A 27,842-nucleotide genomic window follows, 5' to 3' on the forward strand; every position below is an offset into this window, starting at 1 on the left:
AAATGTACAGAGTTAACTGAAGGGTGTGAGTTCATCTCATCAAAACACTGGAAAGAAACGGTCAATCGGTTGTTTCTTTATCCTGGTTAGAAGTGCGCACGGCGTAGGCAGCACAGTGGCGCTCGCAGACGCTCGAGAACGGCCGAGCGGTGCAACTGTCGGAGCGCCGCCCCGTCTCCGCAACACCGGCAGAGACGCCACAGGTCGTGAGGAAACCACAACACGTCTGGGTGCAGGCTTTTACGACCCCAGGTCCAGGATCCCGTCAGGCCCGCGCCCCCGCATCCCAGCAGCCTTCCTCGAACAGTCCCTGCTTACGTCGTGCCTGTTAGACACCAGGCTATCGGGAAAGCTTGGATGCGGCTGGGTGAAGGCCTTGTACGCCGGGGTCCTTGTGGCCCCGCGAGCGTACTCCTCCGCACTCCACGCCGTCTTCCGCCGAATACCATCTGCCGACGTCTCTCTTTCGTTCTCCTCCCTCTTCTTCTTTTTCTCTCTAGTCGCCCATGCACTTCTGTTATTATATATTTATTTTATATTTTGTATTTTCTTGCAGCGCTAGGCGCGATCGCGCAAAAGCCGCATGGCACGTCGCCTCCGTCATCTTCACCGCGCACAAAGCTGGCGCAGCGCCGTGAACTGTCCTCAATGATATGTACACGATGATTCACAGGCTTTCCTACCAGCTCCGCTGGGCGCAGATTTCACTCACAGTCACGGCGACGCCACAAGTACAACCTTCGCGATGCCTTCAGTGACCACCGCAACTCTAACACTATCGACATTCGAGATTTCACTGGAAGCAGCAGCAGGCGAGGCTTCCGGTATTTTGTGCGCGCACCTTCCGCTGATGTATGGCCTACCAAACGTTTGCAGGAGCAGCTCTGCTATCTGGTTTCTTCAGCTCGAGCACCACTTTTACGTCTATGTTATGAGTGAGCAACACTTGCACTATCTCCACACAAGTCGCGAGCTGCCAGACAGTCCTCTTTCGGAGCTGCAACTTCTACAGGCTCAGGCATCTACTGGCCCGACCACGCGCAGGACCGGGCATGGCCCAATGCTGGGCGTTGAGCACGTCCTGACAGGCTCCTCCGCATTTATCGCAGAATGGCAATTTCCAAGAGTGCGGTATGACGCTGGCATCGGTAGGCGTTGATGATGAGTGGACAGAGCGTGAACGTGACGGTAAATAACGAGAAGCGGCTCTATAGTGATCGTGTCCGTGATAACCGTCGCGCGCGGCGTGTCTGAGTGCACCGAGGCAACATCACTTATTCACTCCGATTCATGGAATCATGCTATCTGGCTCGGCTGTCAGACTCTAATGGGGATGCACCAGAGTAAGCACGCGTGATGTTTACGTCACCACTTTCGTCCCGCCAGTCTTGGCAATGGAAATTTTGGGCCAGGTACTTTAACGTCATGAATCGGAGTGAACGGGCCTTGTGCAACCTAAGTGGTGTTGCTTCAGCTCACTTGTCTGTTGCGACGTGAAGATTCGTACTGAGTTTCCAAGAGATGCCGGCTCGCGTGCGACTTGCTCCCAATGTAACGATATCTCGATTACTCGTTAAAACATGAATTGTCAACCTCAAACAGGAGGCTCTCACGCAACTGCGGACACGCGATACATGTGATACACTGGTCACACCAATTCTCGTCAACTTGCTCTGCTAAATCGCAGAACTCAGCTGACTCTCAGAGATCGACAACACAATCAGCAGCAGTGAAATGGCTACCTAACGGTACGGTCGCGGTCTTGAACAAGTCCTTCGCGCCATCGTTGTCTTTACTCCCTTCAGCCGTTGCTATGCTCCTTGTTCTCGAGGGAAGAGGTTCGGAGACGCGTTGTCCTTCACATAAAAGGCAGTTCATGAAAAGTGTTGGCGCCATTTTGACGATAATTTATCGGGGCCGCTAGCGAGAAGAAAATTCTCGAACAACCGCAGCCAACGCAACCGCAGAATAGCAGGTGCCCCTGGCGTAGCAAGGAACGGTGGCAGAAGTCCGCTAGCCATCCTCATCACAAGTATTAGTGTCGTATGCTACATGCTCACACCAAGAAAATCTCACGAAAAACCAGCGTTTATTCGAAACGACCCAATTTTTATATGTGCGCTCATGCCGCCTTAACTTGATGGAAGCGGAATAACTCGCTGAAGATAGACGTGTGCTCAGTGTTGGACATTACAGGAAGTTTTTTTTTTATTTTGATTCGAAAGCATCAAGTGGCCTATTGAACAAAAAAGAGTGCGTCTATCCTCTGTATAAGCCAAAAATAGCACCTAAATACTTATTGGCGGAGTCGCCACGTCAATAACGCGTCTCGACGGAGCAGATCGAGCAAAAGAGTACAATTGCTTGGCCTTAGCGCACGAGGTTATGCGTGAAGAGAGAGGGCGTGGGCGCGACGCCACACCACTGTCCCTCTCGGAAGCCGGTGCTATCCGTGCGTTCCTTGTCTGCGCAAGCTCTCGCCTGCGTCCTAATTGCGCCTCAGTAATCGCTATACGGAAGTTCATGTACAAGAACATCTGAATTCGAAAGGAGTAAGGCTGGCGGTAATCAGTTTCGAACCTACGGCCCTCTCTGTGTTTAGCCGTGTTTTACCCACTGGGCTAAACCTGCGCCTCCTACATAGCAGGCTGGCCTGTGCACTCTGCTTTATGACGTCATGCTACTTCGACCGAAATTTACATTGCCAAGCCCAGCGTGACGAAAGCGGTAACACAAACCCATAGGTACGGGAGCCTCCCCATTAGATTCTGTGGCACTCGGACAAGGTAGCATGAAGTCACGGATCCAAGTGAACCGGCCTTGCGCTATCTAGGACGCATTCTCCAAGCGTGTCAGCGTGATCACTTACCCGCGAGGAGTTCATAACCCGAAGGACCGTCCAGCAGCATTCAATCGAACATTCATACTTTCGCATCCCACACTCATATGGAGTGCTTAAGTGCCCTTGCATTTTTTTCATCACAATAGCGGCGCATGCTCAGCAGCCTTGTAATCAATTCTTTGCAGTTGTTTTTTTTTCTGCTTGCTTATTCCAAAATTTCTTGCCACGTGCTCCCTTGCTATGCGCTGTAATATGCGTAGTATTCCACAGATGCTCCGTTCTTGTCTCTAAAATTTGCTTTGAATGTGTGCTTGATTACAATAACCTTCGTTGATTGCGTTGCATTATCATACAGTAGACATGCATCCGCAAGACGCAATAATTTTATCTGAAGCCTTGAAGAAATGAGCGCCACAACGACACGGACTACGGAGGAACATGTACGGCGGACAAGGCGCCTTCTCCGTCGTACATGTTCTTCCTTTAGACCACCTCTTCGTAGCGCTCATTTCTTCTAGTATGCAAAACCAACTCGCCCACATTAAGCTTCTGCTATCTCAAGTCAAACATTACTAGGTGCTCCTACTGACAACAAGCAATATTTACTGGTCGCATCAATCCCTTACGTCAAATCAGCGACACATGCTAGGTGATCTTGCATTTTACAGGGTATTTTTTCTCCTTTTATTCTATTCTATTTCCCTATTAGTGAACTCTTACCATTTGATCGATAGTTATGTGTTGATCTTCTTGGTCATATTTAGGTACAGGTATTGCACTTCTGACTCAAATAGGTTTTGATTGAGCGCTTGAGTGTGATTCAATTCTTAATTTTTAATGTGATGAAGATTCTTTCCTTACATCAGTTATATTAATGCGAATAATACCTTCACTTGCTCAGTTTCGAGCCTATCTACCTATCCCTCTACCTACGCGTGTCACGCCGGCTACGTACCCCTAGTTGTCTACTAGCTAGGGCCACTATAAGGAGACACATTCTTGGACGATCACTTTCGGTGATACTATTGCTTTCGCGTGGCATAATCCTCAACGAGCAAATCAGCTCAACCGGTTTCGCTCAGCCAGCCAATGAGCTTTCACTGAAAGTTACATCGCCGAAAGCGTCCGTCCGAGGCTACGTCCCAAGTGTGGGCTCTTTGTCGCGATGCCCTCGTGGTCATATGATTGTCGTCACTTCCGTTTGTTATTCTGCTCTCGTCATGACATCATAACGCCGTCACCGTCGTAAAGTCTCCTTGCATTCGTTGTCACACTGTCGTCGTAAGGACGCCATGGTCCTTCCATCGTCGTCACTCCAGCTTCTTCATCCGAGTCTCGTCATGCCGTTGAGGTCATGCCATCATCCTCATACAGGGCTCGTCATACAGTCGCCGTCGCCCCCTTGCCGTTATACATTCTTCATCTCATCGGCCTCGCATTGGTTTCGTCATTATGTTTATTTATTTAAGCATACCTTACAGGCCCCTAGAGGCATTGTGTAAGGGGCGAGAGTACACTCTAAGATTATACAATAATTAGAATACATATGTGAATACATATATGAAAAGTACAGTGTAAGAGATGCGCTAACATACAGTATTGTGGTGTTAAAATTGTACAAAGGACAAACCGAATGCTTTTGAACGCGAGAGGTCAGAGAACAAGAAATTTTCACAAAGTATAACTTAATCAATAGAATTACAGAGTGAGCTGGAACTATTTTCCTATAACAAAACAGTAGTTAAGGGATAGTAGCGCAATAATAAGGGGAAACTAAAGAAAAATAGCACGTTAGGTTATGTAGAGTTTGAGAAATGCGTTCTTAGAAGATGCCCGTAAATTTTCCTGGTTACTCTCATAAGTGATGCCGTTAGGAAGAATGTTCCAAAAGCGAATGGCTCTTGGAAGAGCGGAGTAGTTAAATGAATTAGTCTTTCCGTAGATGTGCATGAAATTGAAATGATCGTACAGCTTGTGTGACCTGTAATGAGCAGTTTCAAGAGGCAGAACTGATGACGCTGTATTATGGATATTGTTACGAAATAACGACTACAGGGCCATATCACGACGATCGTGCAAGGGCTGTAGTGAGAGGTTGAGTTTAATTTGTGTTATAGTTTTGTTATAGTCATAAGAATCTGAAATAAAACGCGCAGCCTTATTCTGAATAGATGCGAGCTTTTCGATCAAGTATTTCTTATGGGGAGACCAGAGGGATGCGGCGTATTCAAGCTGAGGTCGAACAAATGTTAGATAAGCTAGTTTATGAATGCCCTAAGTAGAATAGTGCAACTTGCGTCTTGTGCACCTTAATGATCTCGAAGCATGTTGTCATAAGGTCGCCATGATAGCATCGCTGTGATGCCATCATAGTTATACCATCGTCATTCTTACTTCGACATGCGACTCTCGTCATACCGTCTTCACCGCGCCGTTTAACGTCTTCACCGCACAGTCATTTTAACATCGTCATCCGTTCAGTTACGTCATGCCGTTGTCATAGAGCGTTTGACATTATGCTAACATAATTCCTTCTTCGTCATTCTGTCGTATTTATAGGCTGTCATTATTAATGCAAAAGCATTATATGCGTCGTGAGGCAGAAAATTCGGCGTTGTCGTGACCAAACTCATCGAACCCTCGACTTTTGGTGGGAGCCGAACCCATGACTTCTGTGGTAATTCAGGCGATGTTTGTTAAGGCGCTGTTAAATAAGATAGAGTTAATTAAGGCACTCGAACCTACGATTTTTGGTGGGAGTCAAACCGACGACCGTTTGTGTTAACTAAGGCCAAGTAAATTAAGGTAAATTAAAATAGAGTTAGTAAAGGCACTCGAACCCCTGACTTTTGTTGGGAGTTCGAACTCACGACCTTTGGCGTTAATTAAGGCGCAGTTAACGAACATAGAGTTCATTAATGTAGTTAATTAAGGCATTCCAAGCCACTACCTTCTTTAGTAGTCAAACGCTGAAACTTTGTTGGGAGGCAAACCCACGACCTTGCATTGTGCGCACCTTACGATGAACAGCGTTGGTCACCTGACGTCGTGGCATAACTGCTGACGTGGCGCAGAGCAACATGACTCAACCATTCGTAAGGTATATGTAAACTGGTAGCGAAGCTTCCACAGAAGCCCACATCTCATGAAAATGGCGGCTTGTTGAAACCGTCGCTATCTACGTATCGAGGGCACAACTAACAGCAACGAACAAAAAAGTGACGTCAAAACCAGAAATGACTGTGACGTCCAGGTCCTATGCTGCTTGGCGCGAATGTTTGAATTTTTTTAGTGTGCGGCGTTTCAACCACTACGCCAGCAGTTACTTTTGTTTTGAGGCCGAGGTGAGCTTGGGACTCACCTCAGCTTAAGCACCAGCCTGTCAATAAACTGCAGGAGTGAAGTATGTCTTAATGTGAACATAATAAAACTGTTACTGAGGGCAATAATCCAATCTGTTTCTTAGAAAAGTAAGCGAATAGGATGGAAATAAATTACAGTGCCACAGACGTTTCAAAAGCAACTTCACTTTTGTTCCTGTAGAATAATGCAACCGACTCACCGAAAGTATGTTTCAACGCATGAAAAGTACTATGGCCAGCATACAGTCGCAATGTATAGCGCTTTCAGAGAATCATATGCAATTCCGCACGACACCATGCATTCATATCCTGCAGTCAGCTGACAACATTGTCCCGCAACATTTAGAAAACATTCGACTTGCTAATTTTGCTGTCTGTCCAGCACCCAGAGCCTGTGTCACGGAGAGTGAACAAACATAGCACTAAGTTTCCTCGCGGAGCATTCCGCATTTATCATCAGGACGAGACACAACGTGTCGGATGCCGCACCGTGAACTTGCACGATAACAAAAAGCCTCCACTCACACCTTTCGCCAATGAATGCCGCACGCTACGTCCCCCAAAATTTCAAGGGAAGCACACGCCACACTTTGAATAAACACGCAAGGATAGAAACAAAAAAACTCGGATGAAAGTGCCGCATTCGAGTGAGCAATGTCATTTCGCACCACACAATAGCTGGTTGGCACAGTCTTGCCAAGTCCTGCGCTCGAATTACGGGTTGGTAGGAGTCACTAAGCACTATATAACTAGTAAATTGTCAAAGAGAAAAGAAAAATTAACATTTTGGTGTTTTAGTATAGCAAAAAAAATATTTGTAACGGAATGTTTGCTCGTAACACAGTATCCTGACTAAAAATTTTCGAACATTTTTTTTATATGTTCAGTGTTTGTCCCCCACCCCTCACCTAGTGGTGCTTCAATCAGGCACCACTAATTGATATTCTGGAGATAGGTTTTGGCACGCTTTTCGTTCCAACTTCACGACCTATTTCGATGGACCTTGCCAGTGGCAACGGATGTCGCCGCGCTTCTGCTGACGTGTAGCTCGAGTCACGTGGTCACAATGCTTGTTTTCGCATTTAACCATGTAGGGAGAACTAAGTGTCCCTTGAATTTGTAAAGCGAAGCTGTTTATGGCTAATGTTCCGTGGAATTTTTATGTGCGAGCAAAAACCATCATCATCAGCAATGTCTTGAGTCACTGCTCGCGCGTTCGGCGTCGTCGTCTTCTTCCACAGCCATCTCCGTTGCCACTCAACACGCCAGCATTCCCATATGCCCCTGGCGCTCATGCCACTGCTTGCGCCTTTGTCGTCGTCTTCTTCCACAGCTGGCTGCTATGACGCTCATCATGCTAGCGAACCCTCTGCGAAGGCGCTGACGGCACTGGCCCAATGTAAGTCGGCGAGGTGATATTGGTCTCAAATTCATTGCCTCAATATATTGCGCAATGAAAACACGAATGTGTATAACGGATGTAAAACATGAATGAACCCGAATGTATAAAAATAAATGTATGTGCGTACCTTTCGCCACGGTGAACACCGATCAAGGCAATGAATGCGTTCCTACCTTTGTTCAAAATTCTCTGTAACCGCTTTGTCGCTCATCTTGCTTCAAGAGTGGAATGGCGCATAATTTTTAAATCACAATATTATCGCCGTTTCATGCCATCGTCATCCTTGCCTTATCGTAAGGCAGTGGCAATCATTCATCTGTGGTCATACCATCATCGTCATGCCGTCATGGTCGTCGTCGTCATTTCAGCTTTGTTATCCGGTTGTGATTAGCGTTGTCATCACGCTAGCGTCGTCATCCCTTATCCTCGTGTTGGTATCGTCACGCGATCATCATCATATCATCGTCATCATTCAGGAATCATCACCTCACGGTCGCAATGTCGTTGTCATCATTCCCCCTTCTTCGTTCCATCGTCGTCATTCCATGATTGTCACTGTGTCGACATCCCTCAGTTATCATCTTGGAGACGTCGGCAAGCGAGTGCCATAGCAAAGTGGGATGGTGGCCGATTATGTCGCATGCACCTGAAGCAATGGAAGTCTCAGAATGACCACTACAGATTTTAAATAAACGCGACTGCTGAAATGAGTTGTTCGCTGCATTGCTAGAATGCTACTCACATCACCATCGACAGTCATCATGCGATAAATTCTAGCGTAAATTTTAATGCAATTACCATTCGTTGCTTCAGCCGTTTCAAATATCTATCTATCTATCTATCTATCTATCTATCTATCTATCTATCTATCTATCTATCTATCTATCTATCTATCAATCAATCAATCAATCTATCTACGCCGGCCCAGCGGCATAAGTTGTCTACCAGCGTGGGCCTCTTAGCATGTGCTCGTGGTAGTGACTTCGTCGTGGTCGTTCAATCGTAGTCATTCCAGCACCCTGATACGACTAGTCATGCAGTCATTGTTACGCCTTCTACGCCGGCCCAGTGCCCCAACTTGTCTAATGCCATGGGCTTCTAAGCAAGTGATTGTAGTCGTAAAGCCATCGTGGTCGTTGCATCGACGTAATTCCCGCTTTGTGATCTGTCTCTTTTGACGTCGTCGTCATTAAGCAATAGTAGTTATTCTGTCGTCATGCATTTCACAACGCACAAACGCTTGTCTAGTGTCGTCTGCCTCCTCGCATCTTATTTCACAGTTTAGCGCTACAATCAGTCAATCAGAATAGAACAACTCACCATACAAATAAAAGCTCCCTGGGAGCTTCACAGGTAGCATCCGTCTCATAAGCGCATTTAGAATGCTCATGCCAAATACAGTAAGGTTACTGTCCTATGTAAGATGCAGTGTCTGCCATAACTAAGCCTTTATTACTATACTCGCCGTAGGCGGCAAACGAAACAGCTAAGTGTTACATAGTTACGACACACGTGGCGTGTCTTACTGTATACGACAGCACGCCGTTCGAAGGTTGGAACATGAATCTTTATTGCTTCCGTCTCGGAGTATATATATACGAAACAGAGAGGGGGAAAGGGAAAACAAGGGAAGGATATCAAACGATAAACGCACGTTCCGCCAGTGCTTGCAAGGCAGTCTGATTGCGGCTGACGTCACTTTGCAACATCTCTTCTTCCTTAATACTGAAGTCGCTGTACTGGTTTTCTTTGACGTGTAGAGCGCCGCAAGGCTTCGGGTGATCTGACGGGTTCAGCGTTGCTCTCTGCGAGTTCCGGCTGAAGTTCATGCTCAGGTTCTGTTATGCCCCTTTGTTCGGCTGGCGTTCTCGGCGACAGTGGGTAGTCGCTAGGAGTACCTGTTCTCGATTCTCGTTTTGCCGCTTCTTGGTCTTTACCAAGCGGTGGCGTCGCATTTTTCCGGTTCCACACCTGATCAACATGTCGTCTTACTGATCCGGCTGGTGTTCGAATGCTCACCATCCGAGAGCCTGTTGTAGACTCTACAATTCCTGGAGTCCATTTCTCACCCGTTCCGAAGTTGCGGGCGTACATGGTAGCTTCAGGCAATGGCAGTGGCCACTCGTCTGCTTCGTTCGCTGGCCCTGCGTCTACAGGAGGAAAACATGTATCTAAACGGGTTCGAATTTTATATCCGAAGAGCAACTCTGACGGTGATTTTCCAGAGCGGCTAGGTGTCCTTCTGTAATTGAAAAGCAGCCTGTGAATATAATCTCCCGACCGCCCCTCACCAATCTTCTTGAGGCCGTCCTTAATTGCCCTGACAGCCCTTTCTGCTAGACCGTTCGATTGAGGGTGATATACAGCTTTGCGCAGATGCGTTATGTTTTTCCTCTTGACAAAAGTAGCGAACTCGTTAGCGGTAAACTGCGTTCCATTATCGGACACGATGGTTCGTGGCACGCCAAATATGCAGAACATACCGCGCAGGCAGTTGATTGTGCATGAAGCGTTTGCTTGTCGCAGTGGCACAGCTTCAATCCACTTACTGTATGCGTCCACGACCACGAGTATCATGTTCCCTGCAATAGGTCCCGCAAAATCGATATGCACCCTTGCCCATTTTTTGACTGTAGCGGGCCAGCTTTTTGGCGTTGCTGTTGCTGTCATGGGTAGGTTTTGAACACAACTCTGACATGACGCTGTCACTGCCTCTATTTCGCGATCTAACCCTGGCCACCAGAATGACGATCTAGCAACCGCCTTCATAGCGGACAATCCTTGGTGCGTCTCATGCAAAAGGTATAAGATAACACGTCAACGGAACGACTACTCGCCGGCCCCAGTATAACAACCCGTGGGCCAAAGAAAGCTACAATTTCTTGTCAAAAAAGGTGCGACACTCGTGTTCAAGTCTTTTGCGCAGGGCGGCCAACCGTTCTTAGTTAATCGCATAACTTGACTCAGAGCAGGGTCACCAGCAGTCAACTGCCTTAGCTCCTCAACTGACACAGTTCCCTCATCGAACACAGTCAAGGCCAGCAGATAGTCTGGTGGGTCCGCTTCTGGTGGCTTCGGCTCAGACGTCCGTTGTGGCAGTCTACTAAGGGCGTCAGCGTTGAGCAGTTGTTTACCAGGAGAGTATTGAAGCTGATAGCGGAATCCGCCTATGTACAGCGCCCAGCACTCTATTCTGGCGGCTGCCACGGCTGGAGTTGGTCGATCCGCCTTCAGCAGGCCACGAGCGGCTGGTGGTCGGTGACCAATATGAACTCTCGACCTACGAGATAATCACGGAACTTGGACACTCCAAACACAAGAGCAAGGGCTTCCCTCTAAAGCTGGGAATAATTTTTCTCAGCCCTTGTTAGCGTTCTAGAACAAAACCCGACCGGTTTGTTTATCTTTCCGAATGTATGGAAAAGCACGGCACCTATTCCGTCCTGTGAAGCGTCACACTCTAGCTTGAGGGGCCTCTCGCGATCATAGTGAGCCAGCACAGCCGCTTCCCGAAAGCATTTCTTGCTTCACGAAAAACTGCTTCTTGCGTATGTCCCCAGAACTAACGTGTGCTGTTTTCCAATAACTTGTACAGCGGTGCAAGTACGGAAGACATGTTGGGCGCGAACTTCGAATAAAATGTAATCATGCCCAGAAACGACCTCAACTGCTTAACATTTTGTGGGTCGGGGGCTCGCGCGATTGCTTCAACACGCTGCTCTATTGGATGCAGACCTTCACGATCAATTTTATGACCCAGATACGCCCCTGCCTCTTGGCGAAAGCTGCATTTCTCAAGTCTGAGCTTCCCTCCATGCTCACGAAAACACTGCAGTACTTGTCGTAACCTGTCGGTGCTACAAGGTTTTTTTGATACCAAAACATTGTCAAGGTAAGCCTGAACACCTGTAAGGCCCTGCAGAACTGTTTCTATTTTCCGCTGGAAGATGGCAGGCGCGGAAGCTATGCCGAATGGCAGTCGGTTGTAGCAAAACAAACCACGGTGTGTATTGATTACACACATCTTCCTTGAGTCCGCATCGAGGGGGACTTGGTTATACGCGTCTCTTAAATCCAGCGTGCTGAAGCAGTCCCCACCGTTCAGGCATGCGAAAATGTCATCAATAGCTGGCAACTGGTACTGCTCCAGTTCACAGACGGGATTCAGGGTCACCTTAATGTTCACGCAGATTCTAACCGCGCCGTTCTTCGTTACAGGCACAATGGGAGTAGTCCACTCGGCGTGCGTTACAGGTGACAGTACTCCAAGCATTACGAGCCTATCAATCTCTTTCGAAACTTTGTCGTGTAAAGCAAATGGAAGGGAACGGGCCTTACAAAATTTCGGCATGGCGCCTTCCTTGAGCTTCAGATGGACAGGGTGTCCGTCAATTAGATCCAGCTCAGGGCTGAAGACGTCTTTGAACTCTTACAGGACGGCATGCATGGCGGGGGTACGGCTGCTTCCTGGACCAGAGCTTTGTTGCACTGATACATTCAACACCGAAGATCCGGCGTCATTGAACTTCGAAATCAACTCTCGTCCGCAGAGGCTCGGACCTGAACAGTTCAGGACCATCAAGGAACTCTTGACCTCCTTGTCATTGTAGGACACTGCCATACTCAGTTTCCCTAATACTGGAAGAAGGCGGCGAAGTGTCTTCTTGGCAGAACACTTGTTTCTGTGCTCTGTGAATTTTTGGCAAAATCTTCGCCTTTCGAAGTGCCTCGCCTCCCCGTCTTGCGGCGATGGACGAGGAGCATGCCAGAGGCCCGCCTGGCCAGAAGTCATCACGGCCGTCAACCGCAAGGAAGCGAGTTGGCTCCCCCGGTGACACCGAAGACACCGAGCTGTACTCTGTCGGAAGACGACTCATCCGACGACGTCTTCATACCCGTCCGGAGTAAGAGGGCGAGGAGCAAACTCGTCAACACAGCGCCGTCAACTCCTGCGAGCACAACGACTGTGAAGTCAAGGCCTGCGTGCTGGCCACACGTCGTCATCTTTATGCCGGAAGAACCGTCAAGCAACCTACGATTGCTGAACAGGCAAGCCCTATCCATGTTTCTGGAATGTGGGGTGCCGGATCAAATTAAAGACATAAGAATAAATCCCCGCAAGAATATACTCGCCATAGACGTGTACAACGTGAGTGCGCTTGGAAAACTTCAAGAAATCACAGAGCTAGACGGAATCAAAATGTGCCCCTTTAACCCGAGCGACGACACCTCCATAGCCGGTGTGATTTACGACATTGACATTGCCATTCCCAATGATGACTTACCTAGCGTCGTCAAGCCGGCATACGAAGGCACGGTCATTACGCAAGGGCGCCGTCTTGGGAATACGCTGCGTAAAAGTAATATTCAAGGGGGATTGTATCCCATCCCACGTTAAAGTCGGACATTTCCGACATCCGGTTCGACCATTCATCCAGAAGCCGCTTCAATGCCATCAGTGTTTCAGGCTAGGACACGTCAAGGGCGTGTGTCCCAACTCGCTACTGTGTCCCCGTTGCGCTGAACCTCATGCAGGACAGACCTGCGGTACCACGGTCCTGAAGTGCGCCAAGTGTAGCGGCCGTCACGCGGCCTCGTCGAAGGACTGTCCCTGCATCAAGAGGGAGCGCGTAGTTCTCAAGCAAATGGCCAGAGACAATTCGGCCCACAGGGAGGCTGCCGAAGTATTCCGGCGTCGGCGTCAACGTAGGCAACATCGTACGTCTTCGAAGAAGGCGCATGCGTGAAGTGACAGTACCCCCTCCACTGGTACTGCGGTGCCAGTTAGTCGCGCCGCGAAAAGGCCCACCACTTCCACGACGGAAGCAGAAAAGACTATCTTTAGAGGAATGGCCTACGCTACCGAGCCGCTCCCTTGCGAAGGAACCTCAGAGGGTCGGGGCCCCACCTGATCCTTTTCCGGCCAAGGATGATTCACCTAAACAGACCGTCAACTCATCGCGGGGCTACGCTCTCTCATGGAGGCCATTCGAGCAATTTTAGTGAACATGGGGACACCTTCTGCTCAAAACGCACTTAAAGTGCTCGACGCCTTAATTCCAGTACTTGCATCCCTCAACTAGAAAGATGGCTACCCGTACCCCATCCTTCCGGAAAGAAGTCAAGGCAGCGTCCGTCATCCAGTGGAACGACAGAGGGCTAAAATCACGAATTTCAGATTTTCGTCAGTTTGTGTACACCAATGTGTTTCCACTCATCGTCATTTGTGAGCCCAACTTGTCGAAACTTATTGAGGCTGTGAGGATACGAATTTATCATGTCATCAACATATGGTGCATGCAGCAAAATCGTCATTTTTGTTTGTCGTGAACTCACCTATGTTTTGCAACCAAGTGCGCCCCACGACGACAATGAATATATATGCATCACAGTTTCAAAAAAACAAGCTCTTGTTTACTCTCATAGGCGTGTATATATCGCCTTCCAGCAATTTCGATACCAAAAGATTTGCGGATATCTTGCATGTTTGTCCCGCCCCATGAGTCATCATAGGAGATTTCAATGCACACCATCCAGCATGGGGAAGTACAAGGACAAATGCAAAAGGCCGAAGATCAGCAAGCATCGCCCACAACTATGGCCTTACTCTCCTGAACGATGGTAGCCCCACCTTTCTTCGAGGCGTGACATACGGCAGCTGCCTCGACCTTGCTTTCGTCTCCAACTCTCTCGCCAGATGTGTGAAGTGGTTTCCAGATATTGAGACACATGGGAGTGATCACATTCCCACCTATCTGATCATCAAAGGCTTGTCGTCTAGATCAGGCCCACGGAATACCATTCGGACAATTCAATGGACCAACTTAAAATCTGAGATGGAAGATGCCTGCCGCGAGGGCCTACCATCTGGGTTAGAGCAAACGATTAAAATTACGATGCAAAACGCCACTCGCATAATGAGGATCTCTTTCTCGCGAAATGACTTCGACATAGAATTAGAGCGACTTCGAGCGCTTCGTCGCCGGGCGGAACTACGATATCGGCGTACAAAATCAATTCATGACCTTAGGGCAGCCAGGAGGATGCAAAAGAAGATTCAGCGTCGTATGGATAGATTAACGTCGGAACGTTGGGCAACGTTTTGCCAGACCCTCGACCCCCGCGAGCCGCTGTCTCACATTTGGAAAACGGCGCAAGGTCTACGTTGCCTTTCGGAACGGCGTTTTCTATTCAAGGCGATAGCGCTTTTCCAAGGGCGGTAAGACATCGATGTTGAAGAAGACTTTTGTGCGCGGATCGCAGACCAAGCGACTCGTCCAGATCCTCCAGCCCGAGCTGACGTCCCCCATTCCCGTGATTACCGCATGGACCTTCCTTTAACAATGGACGAGCTCGAAGCGGCTCTAACTCTCTGCAGGCGCTCATCATCTCCGGGTCCGGATGGTATATCATACCGGGCCTTGTGCCATCTCGGAGAATCCGCACAGATAAAATTGTTGAGCCTTTACAACTCCTCATGGCAGGAGGAAAATGTTCCTGACGAATGGAAAGTTAGCCACCTGATGCCACTCTTAAAGCAGGGCAAATCCCCATTAGAACTCACCTCTTACCGCCCCATAGCGCTGGCCAGCTGTGTAGGAAAGATAATGGAACGGATGATCCTTGGCCGCCTGGAGTGGTACCTTGAATACTACACGATTTATCCGATTTCCATGGCTGGTTTCCGACCTGAATGCTCTTCCATCGACAATGTAGTTGATTACGGCCCTGGCGATGGAAACGCCTTGACTCAGTACCAGTGCGTCAATGTGTTCAGCGACGCCAGTGCCAGTGTTGAAGTTGTCGCAGATTACAGGCACGAGGGAACAGCTTCGCGGCGGAAACGTGACGTCGTCGTCGGCGATACGTAAGCGGGGTCGCTGGTGCTCCGCGGGGTCGACGTCGTCTGAACTCGTAGAAAATGTGACGACGAGGTCACGGACATTAATCACTGCACCATACTCTCTCAAAAAATCCATCCCCAATCTAAGTTCTTTACAACACTCAAAGAGAATGACGAGGGTGGCGACGAAGGTTGCGCCGGCGATTACTATTCTGGCTGTGCATTTTCCAATCGGCGTCATCAACTGGCCACCGGCAGTTCGGATGTTGGGCCCGGTCCACGGCTTCTTCCCTTTTCGCAGCCTGTCAGCCAGCTTTTGACTGATTATCGAAAAATGCGAACCAGTATCGACGAGAGCGGCCACTTGGTGGCCGTCAATGCAAACGACAAGATCGGCGCTGACGGCGTCGGTTACAGGAGGTGTGGTTGGAGTCGTCGGAGTTGTAGAGTCGTCGATCGTCTGAGATGGGGGCTCTTGGGTAGTTAGCCGGTTTGCAACCTCACCCCCGGAGGTCGCTGCGTCTAGTTTCCCCGGCGCGGGCTAGGGGACCTGCCCCTAGGGGCGTCACAACATTCGCGACGGGTCGGTGGGGTGTAACGAGCCGGAGAGGGGGAACGCGATCGAGGCGTCGTTGAACCTTCTGGCCGAAAGTTTGTAGAATTTCCGTCGCGGCTACGTGCAGCATCAGACACAGGGTAACTGCAGCTGGAAAATTTTGGATACCCAGCCGCGCGGTAGTGGCACGCGCGGTAAACATGTCCTGCTTCGCCGCAATGAAAGCATAGCGGCCGGCGGTCAGCGGTGCGCCACGAATCGGTCTTTCGAAGCGGGTAGCCGGCAGAGGATTCACTGTAGAAACGAGGCGCAGCGATCGACTGGCGGCGATACGGCATAGTTGGCGGCGGCTGTGACTGTCGAAAATAGGGCGTCGGGGTTGGCGGTGATGGCTGCGTCGTAGTGGTCGACGGTGTCAGCAGCATCGAAGTGGCAAGAGGTGACGGCAGACAGCTTCCGCGTAGGTCAATCGTCGCGGCACCGCCTGCCAGTCGGGCGGCGAAAAGGCCTCTCGAACTTCCACCCGAACGATATCAGCGACAGAAGCCACCGCTGGTGCCACGGGAGAGATCCCGAGCTGCCGGATCTCCTCTCGCACAATCTCTCTGATGACTTCACGTAGAGACGTGCTGCAGCTCTCAGGTAGAATGGAAGCGTTCACCGGCGAGCTCTTGCGATCATATTGGCGGTACCGTTGCTGTAGTGCCCGTTCTATAGCGGTAGCCTCCTTGGTAAATTCGGCCACTGTCGTTGGTGGGTTCCTCACGAGCCCGGCAAAGAGTTCCTCCTTCACTCCGCGCAAGAGATAGCGCAACTTCTTTTCTTCGGCCATCTCAGGGTCTGCTCTGCGGAAAAGGCGGGCCATATCTTCTGCAAACATGGCAACGCTCTCGTTTGGTTTTTGAATACGGGATTCAAGTAGGCGCTGCGCGTTGTCTCTTCTGTCGCTACTAGTGAACGTGTCTAGCAGCTGGGTGCGGAAAGCATCCCACGTGGTCAAATTTCTCTCCCGGTTTACAAGCCACGTCCGCACACTGTCTTGAAGCGCAAAATAGACATTAGACAGCTTTTGCTGGGAGCCCCAGTCATTATAACTGGCGACACGCTCAAATTGGTCAAGCCAATCTTGGACATCCTCAAAAGCGTCGCCGTGGAAACTTTCTGGTATCTTAGGATTCTGCAGCGTCACCTGCGATGGAGTTGCAGTAGCCATGGCGGAAGTAGGTTGACGCGTTCCAGCAGGGTCCTGCAAAGGGCTGAACTCGGGCGTCAGGCCTAGCAGGCGGCGACTGTACCGGTAACGATGAACGAAGGTGATTCCGCTTTCGAGGTATGGCTCCGCGAAGGGGTGCCGAGCATGAGACAATCCTACCCCGCACCTCCACCAGTGTCGCAGCCTATTAGGAGACGGATAGCCGGCGTAGAGGACGTGTAAAAGCACTTTTATGAGAGCAGTCAACGCGACGTCGTTGTCGTCTCTGTTTTTTCCACTCGCGCGCCACTTCAGCGTCATTCTCATCGCCTGGCACATACCCGCGGCGACCATATAGGATGTGGCAATATGTCCAGCACGAAAGGTCCCGTAAGCGTTTATCTGCAGCTTTATTCTTCGATGTGAAAGGGGCATACGATAACGTATTACATGAGGCCATTCTCGACGCCCTTGCGACGGTTGGCCTAGGTTGTCGAGCTTTTTGTGAATTGCAAGTTACCTATCTGCAAGATCATTCTTTGTGTTAACTTACGATGGCCCAACTACGCGACGCTATACCAGCAGGGGCGTTCCTCAAGGCGATGCTCTCAGCCCGACGCTATTCAACCTCGCTCTTGTTGGACTTGCTGAATACTTGCCAACTACCATCAAAATTTCAATATACGCTGACGACATCTGTGTCTGGACTTCGGCAGTTACATGTCCTCAGATATGTGCGCGACTTCAAAGAGCGGCAACTTTGACAGCGAACTACTTGTGTAAACAGGGTCTAAGCATATCACCAGAAAAATGCGCTCTAGTAGCATTTACTCGCAAACCGGTGACGCCTTATGTCGTCTCAATCAATGGGCGTACCATTTTCAATGTCCGAACCCACAGATTCCTTGGCGTAATTATGGACCGAGACCTCTGTTGGAGCCCGCACGTGGCTTACATGAAACGGCGCCTGACAGCAACTTCCTAGTTGTTTAAATACTTGACAGGAAAGACGTGGGGGATGTCAGTAGACGCACTGCCTAAACTCTACAGAGCTCTCTTTCTCGGCTTTCTAAGATATAGTCTACCTATACTGAACAACACCTGCACGACAAATATTCGTGTTCTGCAGGCAGCACAAGCTCAAACACTCAGAGTCTGCCTTGGTTTGCCCAGATGCACGTCAACAGAGGCAACTCTTGCGTTTGCTCGGGACCATCCAATGCGAACTCACATTACGGTGGAAGTCCTGAGAACGCACATCAGACATTTTGCACGTGCCCCCTATCACCACCTTGCAGCACTACCTTCACAGAGGCACCAATCATCATTCTCTAAAACTATAATCAAGTACAACGACAAACTTCCCTCGGGCTTCACCGCTGCATCTAAACCATCGATACCCCCTTGGTGTCTTATCAGCCCCACAGGCCATCTCAGTGTACCAGGAATCGGGAAAAAGTCTGAACTGTCGTCGCCTGTGCTGAAACAACTGTCTCTGATTGTTCTGCACGAGAGATACGCGCACAGCGAACACATTTATACTGATGGTTCTACAAACATCCAGTGTTCGTCCGGTGCTGTGGATGTCCCAGCAAAAGCTATTACCATCAGCTTTACGACTGACCACCCAACAACATCGACATCTGCTGAACTAGCTGCTCTTCGCGCTGCACTTCGTTTCGTCAATCGGGAGCCACCTCGACAATGGTCAATCTTCAGCGATTCGAAGGCAGCCCTACAATCTGTACTATCAGCTCTGCGTCGCGGGCCATTCGAACAGCTCTTATTCGATATTAGATGCCTACTCCTTACATCACAGGAGAAAGGACACCACGTGACGTTTCAGTGGCTGCCAAGTCACTGCGGCGTCACTGGAAACGAAGACGCCGATAATGCCGCTCGGGCAGCTCTTGAAGACGCACAAGAAGAGGCCATACCGCTTGCGCGATCCGACGCAGCTAGCAGATTTCGAGTGCTTGCACAAGAGATCACGCTCTCTCTATGGTGCACACCAAACAGCCAGACCGACCATAGCAACCGTCAATACCACCTGCCCTCTTTGATACATCTCTATATGCCAAGTGGACTCAGCCGAAGAGAGGCGACTCTGCTTTATCGCTTGTGGCTAGGGGTGCCTTTCACGATATCTTACTCATTCCGCATTGGAATGGCCGACAACGCTCTCTCCATTGCCTGTCTTTGCGAGAAGACGCTGGAACCCATTCTGTGCGACTGTCCTGAATATAATGCTCAGCGGCAGTCCCTGGCATCTGTTCTAGTACACCTTGACACTAGACCATTGTCCCTCGACACGATTTTCACATGCCGCTGACGGAAGACATCGAAGGTGAAGACGACGAAGGGACTACTTTGGTTTTTGAAAGAGACGGGATTGGACAAGCGGCTGTGACAGTGATATCATGTACCATGCCAGATTGATGGACTCCACCGGACGATGTGTGTGTGCTGTGCTCTCTCTCCCTCTCCCCCTTCCCCATCTTTGATCTCCCCCATCCCTCTCACATGTGTAGGGTAGCAAACCGGTTAAGCTAAACTGGTTAACCTCCCTGCCATTCCTTCTCCACTTTTTCCTTCCTTCCTTCCAAATACTAGAAGTTCTCCAAGATAACAGCACAGTTTCATGAATGCGGGTTCTAATTGCGGCCAATCTTCACGGTTTTTCTAAAAAATCTCTTTGGACAAAACACAGATGGGTGAGCCGGTGTCCACAATCATAGGTACGTGAATGCCACACCATGTGAAAGTATGAAGAATACGTGGTGATAGCCAACCATTGGAGGGTGCGGTTAGTGTCCAAATGTGCGCATCGTCTCCATTTTCCTCAGTGACATCCGTTGTCACTGCAAACGCTTCTCCTTGCCTGCATTGTGAACGTGCTTTTGGGCGTCCTTTCGGCACCTCGCTTTGGCACATCTTCGCCAGATGGCCGTATACACCACAGCGGTAACACCTGGCTTTCGCCCAGCCGCAGGCGTTTCTGCTGTGTTTCTTACTTCCGCAACGCCCACATACTGATACCAGTTCATCAGGTTGTCGTGCATTGACCTTGAGCATGGGTTCAATGTCAGAAGACACCTTCTTTGTATCTTTTTCCGCTTCTTCTGCTGATAAGGCAATTGTTTCAGCCTCCCTCAACGTCAAATCTGTTTTCGCTAATAGCTGCTTCTGAACAGCGCTTGACCTCACTCCACAGACGATCCTGTCACGAAGCATCTGGTCTAGCATGCCACCGAAATTACAGCCATCCGCAATATGGCGAACTTCAAGGATGAACTGTTGAATGGGCTCATCTTCCAACTGGCAGCGATTGAAGAACCGATAGCTCTCCATTATTTCATGACACTTGCGGTCGAAGTAGTCATCCAAAACTTTGACTGCTTCCGCGTACGTCAGCGAGTTTAGCTTCCTCGGTGCAACCTGTCCTGAGAGCACTTGCACGGTGCGCGTACTCAATCCTGCTACCAGCAACGCCCTCTTCTTTTCCGAGTCGCTGACGCCAGTTGCCTCAAAATGATCTTCTGCCTTGGTGATGTAGGCCTTCCAGTTGTCGGACTGGTCATCATATTCCGGTAGTTGATGATGAGCCATGGTCGATATTTCCGCGGCCGCTGTTTGGTGCTTAGCTGCCTGGCTTAATCCATTTTTTACCTCGAGGGTTCTGCCTGGCTTCGTCACCACTGTTACACTGTTAGGACACACGTGGCGTGTCTTACTGTATACGACAGCACGCCGTTTGAAGGTTGGAACATGAATCTTTATTGCTTCCGTATCGGAGCGTATGTATACGAAACAGACAGGGAGAAGGGAGAACGAGGGATGGATATCAAACGATAAACGCACGTGCCGTCAGCGCTTGCAAGGCAGTCTGATTGCGGCTGACGTCACTTTGCAACACTAAGCGGACAGCGGCCATCTTAAGTCTCGTTCCAGTTCACACGAATCATGCCGGCTCTTGTCCTCTCCCAACAAGATGGCGGCTTACCAGGAGGCTTAGAAACTCAACAGAAAAGTTATACTCACAAGAAAATGTAGACACGCTTTTCTATGCTCTTAATGTAAGTCACGTCGTATTTTTCATAGGTTAGCAGGAGCAAGGACTTGACATAGAGAAATAATGTGTACTTTTCTTTATATTTCTCTGTCGCTGCGACGTGGCGTCAGGTCGCAAAAGCGTCTTCCAGACGCCTCCAAACACGCTCCATTGCTTTGCCTCAAAGCTGTCTCGGCTGTCTCGTTAGCTGTCTACGTAGGCTGTTTCCGACGCTGGCCAGTAGTGGAACACATCCTAAGTGATAAAGGAAATCTTCGCGTGTTCAGTAAAATATTGAGTAAATTCTGACACGCTCAATTTGAGGCCGTTATTTTTCAACAAAATTATTTTGCCTATGTGGGGTACTCCTGTATTGCAAGAGACGAAGACACCTACTAATCTGCATATGCACCAGTACTTAAGCCTCGAATTTCCACGATTGTAGAGCAGCAATGTGGGCTTGTTTGTATTTGATGACACAGAACGAGCTGTAACGCTAAACGCCACAGTGACAGAACCAGGCAGAACAAGCGCTGCATATGTGTCTCCTTTGTTGTTCTGTCCCTGTGCTTTCTACCACTCCAACTAGTCCTTTTCACTATTTGCGCTGCTTCAAGAAAAATCAAACGGAACTTCAGGTGTGACAGCAGCAAGCCGCCAAAACAACTTTCAATCTTCAGAAAGCATGACATTTACTTAGGTCATAGCACGCACGAATCGAGCGAGCTGCAGCGAGCAATATCCAAGACGTCATGATATCCCTCACGAGAGAGTGCCATTCCAACTTCTCGCCGCTAGTTGACCCTGTAAGACTGGCCACCATTTGAACAGCGCTCATCGCCATCCTGTGGGTGCCATTTTATATGAAAGAGAAAATGACGAGCAGTCGGGGAACGAAATTCAATTCATTATTATATTAAAGGAAACATGGGTTGAAACATGGGAATTGAACATTCACGTGAGCGCGAAGAATAAAGCGTAAACGGAGAAGGAAACGCTAGCATTGGTCATTATGGCCTTACGTACACTTTGTGGAATATCTGGTATATAAACCGTTGAAGCTCCTACCGATATGCAGGCTTCGAGGTATCTCTTTAGGCATGCACAGCCAAGGGGCAGATTAACTTGCTAGGTGTATGAAATGCCAAAATTCAGTTTCTACGTAACCCACCAACCAGGGCCGCAGTACCTGGACGCTGACGCAATATCGCAACACCCATCTAAGCAGAAAATTTCTGATGGAAGCATTAACTTGGTCATGTTTTAGGAGGGCCACAAGAGATGGTGCAGGGGAATTCGAAAGATTACGCTTCTTAAATAAAAGCACCAACATCTCTCAAGTAAACCCACGTTATAGCCCACAATTAAGGAGACGTGATGCATTTTGGAAGGCCTACTACATGTTCACCAGAGTAGTTGTCCGGAAAAACATGAAGACGCATGTAGCCAATTACGCGAAAATATGTAGTGTACGCCAAATGGTAAATTCAAAGTACAAACTTCGTGGGATTAGAATGCTCTTGCCGGAATAATTCATGATCACTTTAAAGACATTCATATTGGTATCGCCGAGACTAAAAAGCGTTAGAGTGGCTAAAATGCCTAATCTTTCTTAGTCATCATGAAAGAGTGCGCACGCTTTGTTGCAGCTAAAGATTAAATAGAGAATGCGAACAGCGTCATAGACTGCTGGAGCGTGTACTCTTCAAGAACGTGAAATTGTTTGTGGCAGTGGATCAGCGTTCAGAAGTAAGGTGATATGAACTTGGAATAGTGCAAGCGTCATCTCACTCCGAGTTCGAGCGCCTTAACAACGTCAGCTGAATATTCGACCCCGACGCAGAACAAAAAAATAATGAATACCGCGCCATATACAGCATTTGAGGGTGACATCGTAAACGTCCAAGGAACACCAGAAGGAAAGCTGAAGCAACTCTGTTAAGAATGGCATAGTAAGACGATGCAGTAGACTTTACCATGCAGGAACTTTATCAATAACGTTAACTGCCTATATACCTGCCAACTCTATAAAACATTTTTCGGAGAAGTTTCTAATTTAGGCTCGTGCTACGATTTTGCGAATTTTTAGCGAAATTTTACGAAAACTAAATTCTTGTCGTGAAGAAGCTTTCGCTTGTGGATCTCCCAGCCATCTATTAGAAGTCTTCTGTTGCTGAAAGAATGGAAGAGCGCTACTTGCTTCGAGCAACATACTACAACTTGCTGTAACAGAATCGGCAATAAGTTGCTTAAAAAGGTCATATTATATATGATGTATTTGTTCCTTCTAAGTTTTTTCTGTTTGAAGTTATGCTGCTTGCTAGGTGGTTCGTTCACAGGCAAACATCATCTCTAATAATGTACCGATGCATTCCTCAAAAAAACATGCGCTCAGGGCAAGCTTTACAAAAATGTCTGCTATCCCTCCCCCTCCCCTCCTCCCCTCTCTCTCTCGGTGTTGTATTCGCGAGATTTTACATCTTAATGCTCACGTGTTGGTACGTGCGACCTTAACGCTCACCAGCTTATAGACGAGGGAAATAGGGCCGACATGGGCACCTCGAACTTACATTTTGTGCTTTTGCAGCTGTTGCAGATGGCACTATCAGGCCATGGTATGTCGGGGCGTCGACGTGTGTTGGCTTCGAGGAACGTTTCGCATATGACACGGGGACTTGCCCAGCCGTTCTTGACTTATGGTAGGACTGCTCAGAGCTAGACGTGGCCGCACTGCCGACGACTGTCTACTTTCAACGAACCGGATGGCAACGTTGGCTGTCTGGGGGGCGTTACTTATCTCGAAAAGCATCTGTTTCGTCTTTTCACATTCCTAGACTGACGCCGATATGGGTGCCACAAACTTACCTTTTGTGCCCATTTCTGCAGGTTCATTATTCTAGTCTTTTTTAGGTGAATCCTTTAAAAGGTTCGCGCTGGATGCCACTTTGCTTTCCGTACGCTTCGTTTGTCATATAAGAGCAAAGCTTGCCGTGTGTGTTCATGTTAATGTAACAATGCTACTTAGTGTGCGTGATATTCAGCAAAGTGCAGGCCATTTGATTGAGGTTCAAAAAAATTACCGACGATTACGTTACTTCCTAATGCGAAATTTGAGCGCAGCAAATAAGCTGTTTCACCTTTTCGATAGATTGAGGCAAAGAAATCGAGCAACACATGTATGCGCTATCACAGAATTTTTTTTTATTTTTCACACGTATTCCTTTAACAAAGACTCCACTAACAGTTCTTGACAGTCATGAAGGAAGCTTTGTGGTCGGAGAAATAGACTGATATATGTTCGACTTGGTACACCAATGCTTGATTCTCAAAGACGAGATCTATACAAGTGCCTCGCGAGGTTGTCACAGCCGTGGGACGCGTTACGAGCGAGAGGAACGGGATGTTCTCCCGCATAAGTGTTAGGAAATTGCTGTTTGTCTTTATGTCAAGCCGCCACCGATCTGGCTCTCTGATTGCCACCGCACAGGGCGAACGGCAGCGGCAATTTCTGCTCGGGCGGTGCACATATACAGATCCGCCGCCACCGATCTGGCTCTCTGATTGCCACCGCACAGGGGTTGCATTGGAGGAGGAGCGAAGAAAGGAATTAAGTTCGAGCCGGCGCTTTGACAACCGGAGACTCGCAGGAAGAGGGGCGAGGGGGGCGGCGTGTACACCCAGCGGCAAACGATGGGGGCAGAAGCGCGCGCAGCAAGCGGACAACACGATAAAGGGAGGAGGGAAGAGATAGCAGCGACTGACTGATGCCGCTGACGCCGATAGTGAGTCAACCCCAGCTGCGGAGTTGGTTTCAGGGACAGCGCCGCCGATGCCGACACAAACAATATGATACCCTCGCTTCCGCAGCGCTAAGAACCAGGTCTAGCCGTGGGAAGGTGGTCACGTATTCGTCGACGTGCCGGGGCCTACGTGAAATAACCGGCGCGTCGGCAACTGAAAAGCACCCTATCCGCCACACAAGAACAGGGGGGGGGACCCTTTCCTCCTCTTTCTGCATGGCGGCGACGGTGTTCTATGCAGTCACGTTATCTTGACTCTCTAGCGGCGTCAGCGGCATCCAGCGGTATCAGTCGGTCGCTGCTAGCGCTGGGGGGATGAAAGGGGGGCGGAGCTGGTTACGAGGCCGACGACAACGCCGACGACGACGCGAAACCCAGGAACGGACGCCAAAGAGCTGCGCTCTAAAAAACAATTGCTTGAGTTAGGCGCAGACAGTGGAAAATATCCGGACGTGAGAAAGGAGGAGACAACGGGGCTGTCCTTTCTCACGTCCGGTTAACTTGCGCTGTCTCCGTCCGGAGCATGAACCAATCAGCCCAAATGCGTATGCTACTGCAATTGAAATGCGCGAGGCTATTATGCCGATACCGTCAATGCAGCAACAGAAATATGGCATGCTTGAAGAAATTCCTACCATCCCACAAGTGCTTGAGAACGAAATTGCGGAGCTATCTTACGAAGTCATCGCTGACGGGGTTAAAATGTTATCGGTTTTAGCGCTAAAATAGCAAGTTAAAGATGTGACAACGCATGTCGAAACACTTTCGTCGAGATTGCCATCGCTGCAAAACTGCTTCGATGGCTTAGAATAGAGGTATCAGAGAAATAACTTAGCATACTACGGACATTTCGGACAATCACAATCAGACATGCACGTAATCTGAAAAGAAGATCGCGACTTTCTGGTTCACCAAAGCAAAATCACGCTTCAGCCTACAACTAACCAAGGGACTCATAAAATCGGTCTCAATGCTTAACAAAAATCCCCCTACGATTGTGAAGTTTCTGTCGTTTGTTAAAAGGCAGCATGTACTTACAACTGGCTGAGAACTAAAGGAAACTTAATTTAGAATTACCGAAGACTACTAAAAGAAAACTAGGCTTGAAAGAAAAAAAATTACGCAGACCCCATCTCAAAAAATTAAATTATGGGGTTTAACGTGCCAAAACCACTTTCTGATTATGAGGGACGCCGTAGTGGAGGACTCCGGAAATTTTGACCACCTGGGGTTCTTTAACGTGCACCTAAATCTAAGTACACGGGTGTGTTCGACCCCATCGAAATGCGGCCGCCGAGGCCGGGATTCGATCCCGCGACCTCGTGCTTAGCAGCCCAACACCATAGCCACTGAGCAACCATGGCGGGTAGACCCCATCTCAATATGACTCTTCACAGTAATGCGATTAGCATTGAAGCATTGTAGTGGCACACCGTATTGCTCTGGTGCGTGCGCGTGCGTGCGTGAGTGCGGAGGACGAGGAGGAAAAAATTCATTCAGGTCCTGCAGATGCGTGCGTTGCGCTTGTGCGTCTGCTGAAGAAGAGAAGACACCTAAGGTATCGATCTCCACTGACGCGGGATGCTCGTTGGGCCTGATCTAGAGGAGTGGTTGCCCCGTTAATATGCGGTAGCAGGGGTGTAGCCCCGGGGGTGGGGGGCAGATGGGGCTTCAGCCTTCCCCCCCTCGAAATCTTTTCGTTGTGTCATGCACTGCCGACGAAAACAAACCCTGGCGCCGGAAAGTATTGTGGATTTTGTCTAGATTGACTTTTTTAGGCTCGAAAAAACATTCCGGCGTGAACATTGCTAACTCGGACTGGATTTCGTTGGAACGCCCATGCACCTGGAGTCGCATAACACAAAACAATGTCCCACCCGCGCAGAACGTTACAAGGGCGTTTTGATGGCGAGCGGGCCCGTCGCGGCATCTCGCAGAGGCAGCGGACTCTACAGAGCGCATTGATTTCAATTACGAAACTTTATGGGTATAACGTTCTTATAAACTTTTCATGCGAAAGGTGCATTAATATTTCCAATGCCAGTCTTCAGATTTCCAATTCCAGAACTTTGAGGGCTTTATGTCCTTATAAACATTTGACTCCAAAGCTGCATTGACTTTTCTAAAGTCGTACATCGGACCATACGAGACAAGCCAAATCAACACACTATCCGACAAGTTCAGAAAGCACGAAGTGAGGTCCGATGAGAAGAAGCATTGAGGTGGTTAATTTGAGCCGTCATGTCACAGAAAAGAGTATCAACATTTTATTCACCTGCGCCTAGGTAACTTTTATTCGCGAGGACCCATTAACTCTCTTCAGTTTTCGTGTTCTCGTTACCTGCGGGCTGCCAGAGCGAGCCAGAGCACATGCGCCTTTCTCGTGTTGCCCCAGCCATGGCGTGGCGCACTCCGGTGCGCGTTCGTTTTTCTCTCACCGAGTGGATTTTGGCCTGGCAGGGTTTTGGACGCTTTCTGGCTAGCACACCATAAAAAGAAACAATGGTCGCTTGCCGCCATCACAGTAGGGATTCGACGGATTCTAACGCGTTCATTTGAGGGAATCACTTTCGATTCGATATTATTGCAACCTCTCCGAAAAGTCTTTTATCTAGCCGATGTAGGATAGCAAGCCTTGCGCGTATGGTCGTCTGGCAACTAAGCGTGTCACGTTTTCTTCGATATTCCTTAAGCAGCCACATTTGGTGCCCAAAGTAGGCATTCGATTGTGGCCATCATGCTTTCCTTCGCGTCTTTTTTTCCTTTCGGTGCCGCCGCTCCCTGAAGAAAAAAA

General features: G+C 49.0%; 1 protein-coding gene and 1 pseudogene across 1 annotated transcript in view; both read right to left on the reverse strand.

Annotated features, from left to right (window-relative positions):
* LOC142576609 (polyamine-transporting ATPase 13A3-like) overlaps positions 1 to 27,842 on the reverse strand; it is a 296,153-nt gene that overhangs the window by 242,808 nt on the left and 25,503 nt on the right. The window lies entirely within an intron of this gene.
* Positions 9,326 to 20,806, reverse strand: LOC142575002 (uncharacterized; annotated as a pseudogene).

This window comes from Dermacentor variabilis, chromosome 3 (assembly GCF_050947875.1).
Source record: "Dermacentor variabilis isolate Ectoservices chromosome 3, ASM5094787v1, whole genome shotgun sequence".
Classification (NCBI taxonomy): Eukaryota; Metazoa; Arthropoda; class Arachnida; order Ixodida; family Ixodidae; genus Dermacentor; species Dermacentor variabilis.